This window comes from Choristoneura fumiferana, chromosome 5, assembly GCF_025370935.1.
Source record: "Choristoneura fumiferana chromosome 5, NRCan_CFum_1, whole genome shotgun sequence".
Classification (NCBI taxonomy): domain Eukaryota; kingdom Metazoa; phylum Arthropoda; class Insecta; order Lepidoptera; family Tortricidae; genus Choristoneura; species Choristoneura fumiferana.
The window spans coordinates 18,972,164-18,983,747 of record NC_133476.1 but is presented as its reverse complement, the minus strand read 5'-3'; the positions used below and the strand labels follow the sequence as shown (position 1 = coordinate 18,983,747).

The 11,584-nt window shown below is 36.8% G+C and overlaps 1 protein-coding gene and 1 long non-coding RNA gene across 2 annotated transcripts in view; one reads left to right on the top strand and one right to left on the bottom strand.

The window, feature by feature from the left end:
- LOC141428338 (23 kDa integral membrane protein-like) overlaps window positions 1-11,584 on the bottom strand; it is a 95,521-nt gene that overhangs the window by 30,381 nt on the left and 53,556 nt on the right. The gene's annotated exons all lie outside the window — the stretch shown is intronic.
- LOC141428344 (uncharacterized) lies at window positions 306-1,972 on the top strand. The gene is made up of 3 exons (XR_012451418.1): window positions 306-727; window positions 830-1,013; window positions 1,867-1,972. It is a non-coding gene; the product is annotated as an uncharacterized lncRNA (long non-coding RNA).

The following is an 11,584-nucleotide window of genomic DNA, read 5'->3' as shown; positions in this document are numbered from 1 at the left end:
CGGGCAATGACTCACTTTACCGATCACTGTTTCATGACAAGCACATTAAGTTCAAGGGTTTTATTAGGGTTGCAACCAGGTAGCCTGCATGTTACGACACTGTTTACGAGCAAGTGTGATGAAAATATTTTTATTTTGTTATGTTATTCTAGTGATCTTAATTGTGCATGCATGTGCAAATTAACTGGTGCCGTTAATAATGTGTTCTTAGATAAGATAATGTTTTTTCTCAAACATACTCAGAAATACTCGCATTATTTCGAAAAATAAACCGCGAAGTTTAAATACTGTTATAAAACCGCTGAACCGAATTAGATGAAATTTGGTATGGAGATAGTTTGAGATCCTGGAATGAGCATAGGATAGTTTTTATCCCGGAAAATTGCATAGTTAGCCGCGGCAGACGGAATTTTGATGTTTAATTTCCCGACAATGTTTGAGAAAAGCATTAAATACCTAAGCGTTAAAAGAGATTGCCAGCCTCGTATCCCTTTATCTACTTGGCCGGCAATCCCTAATTTCCCGGCCTCTGCAATAATGTACTATTTTTGGTTGTTAGCTAACTTGAAGGAAGCATTTGCTGTGGAAAAACCTAGGCAGGCGGCGTCATCTTCGTCAGACAAAAGAAAAATTACCAAAAACAAAAAGTATCGAGATGATTCATTATCTTCACCTCCATCACTCCCTATGAAACCAATTGAAGAGGAATTGATCGAAATACATGCAGGTAATGCTATTTTCAATAATTTGGTAACAAAGTGGTTGATATTAATAAACCAGAACTTATGGCATTACATTACAGCACTAACAATTATTCGTTTTTTTTTAGATACAATAACATCTGAAAGCAGTATGGAGTGTGGAAGACCTGACACTAAATGACATCAGTAAGGATGAAGACAGTGACATGGAAAATAAGATATGATCTGGAAACAGCACAACTGATAGCGTAATTCAGGATAAGAAAAAATTAGTCAGTGAAAATAACATAATCAAACCCGGTCAAAATCTCTGTAAGCTGTTATAAATTCTGCAAATTTTTCATTGTTATTATGGATTGTGTGAATCATAAGTGAAAAGAAACACATTTTACAAGATTTTATTTAACTTGCAATGTGTGTATGCTATGTATGTACGGGTCAGTAGTCGAGTTGACTTCGAATTTGGCATACTAATGTAAATCTGGCGACAATACAATAATCAGGGAGTGACATCTTGGTGGTCCGGCCAGGATCGTCTCCGCAGGACAACTCCTCAATGGTTAATGGAATCGACTTGAAATTTGGTATGGGAATGTAGTTTAGTTGACAATGCAAGTACAGACGTACTTACTGTCAGCAAAAATAAAAGCTTCTAAAAGTAAAAATGACATACTGTACTTGCATTGTCAATTAAACTAAATTGCCATACCAAATTTCAAATAGATTCCATTAACCGTTGAGGAATTCCGTCCTGTGAAGACTTGATGACATAATAATAATGTATTATGCTGGATTTTTTGTTTTGCATTGTGCTGTAAGAATACTAATCAGCCCTCGTCTTTGCTCAACTCATAATTCTTTTGCCAAGGAATTACTGTACTTTGTATAAAATTACCCCTGTACCCTGTGTACTCAGTTAAGCGGTTAAACTTAAGAATATACTTACTTTAGTGACAGTAAAGCCCACAACCATATCGGAATATTTTTGCTTAATTGTTAATAGTAAATCATAAATTTTGAAATAAAAATAAGTATCTAATATATATATCGATTCACCGCCCATGATATACAAAGTAGTTACTATCAGAAACACTATGTTAAGTTGAAAATTTATTATTACTAAATCATGGCTTTTTTATAAATGTTGGTATGTTTTTTTTTTCAGAACGGGTATTTCCTTTAGAAAGGTTAGAAAGTTATTACACTAAACCAAAAGTGGGGTTACATCGAGCTCACGGTCGACTGTTCGACGGAGTTTCGAACTTAAAAGCCAAGTAGCCGAAAACACGGAGTGTACGAACCGCGAGCACGACGTTCTCTACAGAAGTCGCCAACGGCCGCATCATCGTCGGCACCTTCTACAAGCAACCTCCCCATCACGCCAGAGGAAGAGGAAACCCTCGAGTGGTTACGTTGCTCTACTGATGATTTTGGATTGTGCAATGAAAAGTGGCAGAGAACCAACGAGCAACGGAAGCAACGTGTGCACTCAAATGAGAAACTGTCGTATCTCCAGGAATTTCCCTGTTTGAAGCGCTCTTGGGGCACGCGCTGGTAAGTAATTTGCTGTTGGAGTGTTGATGTGTTTACTGATTGAAACCTTAACCGATATTCACTCATTGTTTTAATGCAACGAGAATTTTTAGTAAATTTTCAAGGTTTTCTAACTAATTTAATCTCTTTATTTAAGCTTACTGCTGACTTCGATCGCTGGTATCCTGACAATGAACATTCATTGGATGATAAATTACCGCTACTGAAGAGCAAACTACTCGGTATACTACAGGCTCATCAACACGATCACCGTTTGTAGAAGAATTGAAGCAACTTGCACAAGGTTAGTTATGTCTTAGGGCCCCGGCCACATGTCCACGTCACGGCACCGTAAACGTGCAACGGCACGTTGCACGACGCGCACCGCAAAAATCAACGTTGGAAATTTACGACGCCGCGCGCGCCGCGTAAACTCTACATATGAGGCACTGTTGCGAGGTGCATATGTCGAAAAGTCATTATATTATATAATGTAATGACTTGTCGACATATGCACTTCATCATTGTTTAGTGTAGGTAATTATATAATTGCCTACACTAAATAATAAATTAACACTAACACTAGTAATAAGTAAAACCTAACCTATATAATGTACGAGTCTTATGATACTCGAATTAAATGTTTTCTATTCTATTCTATTAAGTGCTTAAGTAAGTGGAAAACGAAAGCGTCCGATAATAAAAAATATTAGTAATTACTACACTACTTTTCTTTATTTTACACTAATTTTCTTTATTGTTGCTTGACAGATCAAAATTCCGAGACTAGCAACCTGGCCCTATTGCTACTTCTACCGCACATGGTTGGCCCGGTGCACTTAAAGCGGAAAAGAATATCAGCGGCAGAAGTGCGCCAAAGCTTTATTTCACACATTGAAGAACCAACGAAGATCCTTGAAGAGCGGCAGAAGCGACAGGCCAGGTACCAGACTATGGGATTAACTGTTCAACCATATATGATAGTTGCAGGTCCTCTGAAAAAAATAATAGCACATCACATTGTTGTTGACGACATAATCTACGATTTGCCAACCATCTCGAAAACTGTTGATACATGTTTCAAGATAATATGGGCTCTTAATTTGGAGTATCCTAGTGAATGTTTACCTGTCTGGCAATTCTTAGAAAGAGCAATTTACAAGTTTCCGGCAAATACAATTTCAAAAACCAAACTTTCCGGGTCTGTTCAAAGTTTACTGAATGATTGTGGTCTATTACCTAACTGAGTAAACAAACATGGTTACCTGTTTTATTTGTAACACTATTGTCGTAGACGTACGAGCACTTAAAATCCATTTCCAACTTTTTCATGAGAACCACAAGTTTGAACAATATCGCTGTGTAGAAGACAATTGTTCCAGGTCGTATCATCTGTTTAATTCCTTTCGTAGACACTATTTTCGAGAGCATTCCAATCAAGTTAGTGCTTTAACTGAAGAATATCCTTCTGTGTCTGATCAGGACGTTTTAGTCGAGACTAACTGTTCACCGTCTCAAGAACTAGTTAGTCAGTCTGATCTTACCAGGAATGATTATTTACCTTCTGCAGAACCTTTAAACCAGACTAATACTATGCCTGCAGGTGTTGTAACACCAGAAGTAACTTTAACTGAAGATTCACCTCGCCTTTCTCTAGAGATGGCACTAGCTTCGCTAATAGCGTCCTTGTATGGGTCTGCGAATTTGCCAAGGAATATTGTCCAAATAATTATGAACTCACTTCTAAGCGTTTCTCAGTTTCGTTGGTTCCATTGATAGGTGACCTCTTTCAGAATATGGTTCTTGTAATAGTTCAGTTGCAGAAGTGCTAGGAATAATATCTACTGCAATTCTTCGTCTTTAAATCCATTTTCAACAGAGTATCGTAGATTTCAATACTTTCAGGTACGCCGCACTTATATTCCACCTAAAAAAATAGAGGTGGGTGAACGCCGCGAGTCAAATACTTTGAGAGGCAGGCAGGTTATTTCATCGGTTACTTGCGTTATGCAGTTTATTCCATTAAGAGAAGTCTTACATGCTTTTTTTTCCCTCGAAACTGTTTTGATTGATACATTGCAATACATGGCGGATCTTTACAAAGATGTTAACGTTATTCGAAACTTTATTCAGGGGCGTTATTGGCAATCAAAAAAAAGAACTCACATGGGTAAACATGTAATACCGTTGTTTTTATTTTTTGACGACTATGAGACTTCAAATGCTTTAGGAAGTCACTCCGGGATTCATAAATTAGGTGCCGTATATGTTTCAGTCCCATGTCTACCTCCTTGGCGTTGTAGTGTTCTATCTCATATTTTTTTAACGTTGCTGTTCCATTCATCTGACAGATTAAAATTCGGCAATAAAGTAATATTCCAGCCTGTAATAAATGAACTTAATTATCTGAGCTCCATTGGCATCCCATTTGTCGTACCAAACTTTGATGGAGTTGTATATTTTGAACTGGCTTTAATTATCGGTGACAATTTAGGCATCCATTCCATTACCGGTTTTGTGGAAAGCTTCTCTGCCAATTTCCCATGTAGAATTTGCCGCGTAAAAAAAGATGTAATGAAAGTTCAAACATATGCCGATGAGGCTCTCCTAAGATGTGATACTGATTATGAAGCTGACGTTTTAGAAGGCATTCCTGCCAATTCTGGTGTTAAGGAAAAGTGTGTTTGGATAATGGTGAACGGCTTCAGATTATTCGAACAAGTTGGAGTAGATATTATGCATGATATTCTCGAAGGTTATTCCGGAATTGTTCACCCAGTGGTTTTCTCGATCTTGATTCAGTACTGTTCGACTTACTTATACCTCGACTCATGTTACATACTGCTGCATGCTGCTGCTGCATACTTACCTTCCCGACGCACTCCCTGCATTCCTTCCCTGTCCATACTAACAACGTTAACAATCTCCCATCCCCGCTTATTAACGCTTTTACCCCTTATAACACTCAGTACTTACCTTCCCCGACGCACTCCCTGCATTCCTTCCCTGTCCATACTAACAACGTTAATAATCTCCCATCCCCGCTTATTAACGCTTTTACCCCTTACAGTACTTACCTTCCACGACGCACTCCCTGCATTCCTTCTCTGTCCATACTAACAACGTTAACAACCTCCCATCCCCGCTTATTAACGCTTTTACCCCTATTAACACGCAGTATTTACCCTTCCTGACGCATTCCTTCCCTGTCCACACTAACAACGTTAACAACCTCCCGTCCCAGCTTATTAACGCTTTTACCCCTATTAACACGCAGTACTTACCCTTCCTGACGCATCCAGCATTTCCAGCCTTTACCCTCACATACAAAAAATTCATAAAGATAGCAGCAGCCAAAGCAGCGGAAATGACAGTTTTGTTACACATGTCTTTATTTATATTAAATATCCATCAAACCTCTTTTAGCTAAAGTGCCGTTAAAATTCGTTTGTCTTTATCTGTCACTTTGACATTCGTATTTGTGAGAAAGGGACCAATCACATTTTAGTTAACAGAAGTGAGTTTTATTAATAAGGCGGATAATGGGCTCCTAATCCAGGTACAGTCAGCATCATAAACATTCCTGCACTTTATTGTTGTATGTGTAGACATGTCATCATTCATAAAATTAAAGATTTTGTTTTTCATTACGTCAGCTCTTTTTTACGATTGAAAAGACCACTTGAGATGAGGAAAACTATAATCGTGTTTATGAAGCTGTACAGGTAGCTTTATATGCTTTTGAGGCCCTATCGTTGGAACCAAGTTTAATTTCCGATGTGGTACATAATTGTTCATAATGGGTACATTTTTAACACTAACGATGGTGTGTACTTAGAAACCATCGTTAGTGTCTTCTTTTTTACCAAAGCTTCAACGCCGGTGACCTGCCTTTTTTTTTACATATAGACTCCTGTCTATAATCCATACCATGGTGTAGAGTCTGACACCTCTGATACCGAAAGGTGAGGAGGCTATGTCGAGCTCTACTCCAAAAGGCAGTAAAACCTGGACTCGCCAGGGAGCAATTTCTTACCGATTTCCAGCAGCATCAAGACGGGCCTAACTTGGCTCCGCACACTTTTGTATGTTATGTCTTTCTTAAAGAAAATACTATATGCTCGTGAAATTTGTTTTATGGCAGTTGTTCCAATACAACGGCCGCTATTATACTTTATAAGTATGACAAGTTGAATGCCGTTTTAAACTTTGCTTATGGCTCCCCTATCGTTGGAATTATTATGAATTAAATTTGTGTGGTTATTTAATATGAATACGAAGTCTTAATTTTATTAGTTGTTAATTTTCCTAATGCCTCATTATCCTTAATATAGTTGGTAGCAATTCGGTATCGGTTTATAAGATATTGTACTTACATTCCGATTGTTAAGCAATCTTATTCTATTATATTTTTAGGCTATTGTCTGAATTCAATTCGTGTGGTTATTTAATTAATATAAGACTTTTTGTTTTAGACTTAAGCTATACCAGTGGAGATCCGATCCGTATGCAGAATATGTAAACCGCATCCTGACTTCTTATACGTGTTGCAGTGATTCCAGGCTACGGTATGGCTGATGTTGCCAGTCGCTATTGTGGTCAGCCAGAGGTATGACGTCATCAATTTTTTTGTATGAGATTTTGAAATTTCTTGTTCTGAAACCTATAATGTTTATGAAACATCAATTAAAAGAGCTTTTGCGAGCTGCGTTTAAATATATATGTATATTACATTATTTCCTTAAAGCTACTCGTTAGGAATAAAAAACAAAAATATTTTTGTTTTTGAAATGACGTTTGATATACATAGTTATATGTCAAATTACTTGTAATATACTGAAACATACGACAGGTGAAATAGATCATTTATTGTATATAATCAATATATTTAATCAATTTATAATATATTGTAGTACACAAATTTTTATAAATTATGATCTTTATAAATTGTAACGACCAAACGTTCCTCGGCTCACAAAGCCCAGTTACATGATAGGTTACAGGATATGATAGAGAAAAGAAATTTCTAAATCCCATACAAAAATCGATTGTCACCTCCCTGGACTGACCACTATAGAGACTGACAACATCAGTCAATCGTAGCCTGGGTTCACTACAACATATATCAGAAGTCCGAATGCGGCCTGCATATTTTGCATACGGATCTCCTTTGGTAGCTAACAAGGAAGGGTACGAACTGTCCAAGTCCGATTTATTTGATATATGTTATAGAGTAGTCTAAAATTGCACAGGTATTTTTTTTTTAGCTGCTCAAATTCAATCTGTTAGGAGAAATTGTCCTTCCAAGAACTGAAATTTAATTAAATACTGGTTCCATTGTATGTTGGAGAACATGAAAGAATAATGGACTCGTGTTTTGTCAATTGTTTTTTTTGTTTTTTTTTTCGAGACCATGAATAGGATCATGGACTAAGCTTTAAAGCTCTAGAGCTAGAGCTTAAAAAACATTTGACAAACGTATCCATTCTTTTTTCATGTTCTCCAACATATAATGAAACCAGTAATGCATTATCTTCTTTTTTTGAGAAATCTATAGAAGTTGGAGGGTTTGGTAAATTTTCAGTACTTTAAAGGGCAATTTCTCCTAACAGGTTGAATTTGGGCAGCTAAAAAAATACCTGTGCTATTTTAGACTACTCTATAACATATATCAAATTGAATCAAAACGGAGTCGGACAGTTGGGTACCCTTCCTTGTTAGTCTATTTTGGTTAAGGTACTGATGAATAATTAAGGTACACTGGTAAGAGTGGTAAGGTGTGTAAGGGAACAGCGTGAACTTTCCATACATTTTGCGGTAATTAGATGATGTGATTGATTAAGTAAAAAACATTTCACATGTTTTTCAATCAAGTAATGTAGTTAGTAGGAGTAACAGTTGTATCAAATTATGAAAAGTACACGCTATCGTTCCATTCACCTTAAGATGTAAAATTGACTGATTGTAAATATATAAAAGGATTCAGCGTCATGTTTCTGTAAATAAAATGTTCTCAAATTGGGTTAAACATAAGATTTAATTTAAATAAATGACATAAATGAAATAATTTTTAATTTATTCCAGGTTGTCTGCGTACCTACCTACCTACGCATTACCTGATCTAGTAGCAGTACTGCGTAGGCAGTAGGTATCAGGCTTCACAATACCTTTTACCGTGCTCTTACAGTACTCGCTACTGTAAGTGCACTGTTACAGATATTGTGCAGGATATTGCTTTTTAATGTGCATGCTCAGTAGTAGGTATTCAGAACAGTACCCGCTATTGTCCATGCACGTTAAACAGTACTTTCCTTTACAATACCTTTAACTGTAGTGCACAGTAAAATGTAATGTGGAAGACAGTAATTTTAATATGCATGCACAGTTGCCGGTACTGTAATTGCACATTAAAAAGTACTGTCGCCCACATTACATTTCACTGTGCGGGCACATTAAAAAGTACCGTCTTCCTCGTTACATTTTACTGTGCGTGCACATTAAAAATAACTGTCTTGCACATTATATTTTACTGTGCGTGCACATTAAAAAGTACTGACTTCCTCGTTACATTTTACTGTGCGTGCACATTAAAAATTACTGTCTTCCACATTACATTTTACTGTGCATGCACATTAAAAAGCACTGACTTGCTCGTTATATTTTACTGTGCATGCACATTAAAAAGTACTGACTTGCTCGTTATATCTTACTGTGCGTGCACATTAAAAAGTACTGACTTCCTCGTTACATTTTACTGTGCGTGCACATTAAAAATTACTGTCTTCCACATTACATTTTACTGTGCATGCACATTAAAAAGCACTGACTTGCTCGTTATATTTTACTGTGCATGCACATTAAAAAGTACTGACTTGCTCGTTATATTTTACTGTGCATGCACATTAAAAAGCACTGACTTGCTCGTTATATTTTAATGTGCGTGAACATTAAAAATTACTGTCTTCCACATTACATTTTACTGTGCATGCACATTAAAAAGCACTGACTTGCTCGTTATATTTTACTGTGCATGCACATTAAAAAGTACTGACTTGCTCGTTATATTTTACTGTGCATGCACATTAAAAAGCACTGACTTGCTCGTTATATTTTAATGTGCGTGAACATTAAAAATTACTGTCTTCCACATTACATTTTACTGTGCATGCACATTAAAAAGCACTGACTTGCTCGTTATATTTAACTGTCCATGCACATTAAAAAGTACTGACTTGCTCGTTATATCTTACTGTGCGTGCACATTAAAAAGTACTGACTTGCTCGTTATATCTTACTGTGCGTGCACATTAAAAAGTACTGACTTCCTCGTTACATTTTACTGTGCGTGCACATTAAAAAGTACCGACTTGCTCGTTATATTTTACTGTGCAAGCACATTAAAAAGCACTGACTTGCTCGTTATATTTTAATGTGCGTGAACATTAAAAATTACTGTCTTCCACATTACATTTTACTGTGCATGCACATTAAAAAGCACTGACTTGCTCGTTATATTTAACTGTCCATGCACATTAAAAAGTACTGACTTGCTCGTTATATCTTACTGTGCGTGCACATTAAAAAGTACTGACTTGCTCGTTATATCTTACTGTGCGTGCACATTAAAAAGTACTGTGCGTGCACATTAAAAAGTACCGACTTGCTCGTTATATTTTACTGTGCAAGCACATTAAAAAGTACTGACTTGCTCGTTATATCTTACTGTGCGTGCACATTAAAAAGTACTGACTTCCTCGTTACATTTTACTGTGCGTGCACATTAAAAAGTACTGACTTCCTCGTTACATTTTAATGTGCGTGCACATTAAAAATTACTGTCTTCCACATTACATTTTACTGTGCGTGCACATTAAAAGGTACCGTCTTCCTCGTTATATTTTAATGTGCGTGCACATTAAAAATTACTGTCTTCCACATTACATTTTACTGTGCGTGCACATTAAAAAGTACTGTCTCCCTCGTTACATTTTAATGTGCGTGCACATTAAAAATTACTGTTTAAACAGTTAAAATTCTTTTAATGTTTAAACATTAAAAAAATTTACTGTTTAAAACAGTAAAAAAATTTTTAATGTTTAAACATTAAACTTTTTTTTACTGTTTTAAACAGTAAATTTTTTTTTACTGGTCAAAACATTAAAATGTACTGTTTTGCTTTAACTGTTTTCGGAACAGTAAAATTTAATGCTCAAAACAGCAGGCTCCCCTGGAACTGTTTAAAACAATAAACTTTAACGATTTATCAGGTATTTTAAATGATTATTTTTTTCAGTGTGAGAGCCACGCTTATATAGACACTGATTGTTCCACTACGAAATAGGCCAAGGGCAGGGTAAATCAAAACATTGGCTTCGAAAAGATCTCGCTCAACCCACGTTTAACACCTTATAAAAACATCCGAGATCACTTCCCAGATGTGCCAGTGTTATTAAACTTTAACCGCCTCACACGTGATGGGTAGTTTTACAAACGTACGTGTGAAGAACGGAGGTAGTTTGGAACAATAACACAGTGTTTTTTTATGATTGATACACGCGCTTAACGCCTTAACGTTTATAGGCAAATCGTAACATTGCAATTAACTCGTCTGATGTATAAATTAACTGTATTACCATCGCAATAAAAAGCACGTAACATTATAAAGGTAATTAAGATTACAGTTGTACAAGCACGCATGATCGACGGCGGCGCCCCGGCCATTCATTAGGATCTATTAAATTAACACTAGTTAAGACTAATTTACTTGTTGGAGATTGGAGCGGTTATTTGGACGCTGTCATCGAGTAGAAAGCTCTGAGAGGGCCAAGGCCTTATAAATAAGAGGGTTGCGTCCGGTTTTTATTACAAATATAAAATGACAATCTGATTGAAAAAGTGATGTATCTCGTCAAACGTAGCTACAAAGGGGGATGTTGGCAAATAGGGAGCTTTAAAAAATTGCTCTGATTATAAGAAACTTATAATTAATTGCTCGCAGGACTGATGGCCGATGGGGTCGGAAGGTTCTCGAATGGCGTCCGCGGACCGGGAGACGAGCTGTCGGTAGGCCTCCAACAGGATGGAGCGACGACTTGGTTAAGATCGCGGGATCGCGGTGGATGCGAAAAGCACAATCTGAGTGGAGAGCCTTGGGGGGAGGCCTATGTCCAGCAGTGGACGTCTTTCGGCTGACATGATGATGATGATGATAAGAAGCTTCACATTACTAAGTCAATATAATAGAGGTAATGCTGTTTGTTCCTCTTATATACATGTAGTTGATTTTGGCAAGGTTTTACGAGTAACATGACAATTGACAATGCATTATTATTACCTAAAGCCAGCAGAAA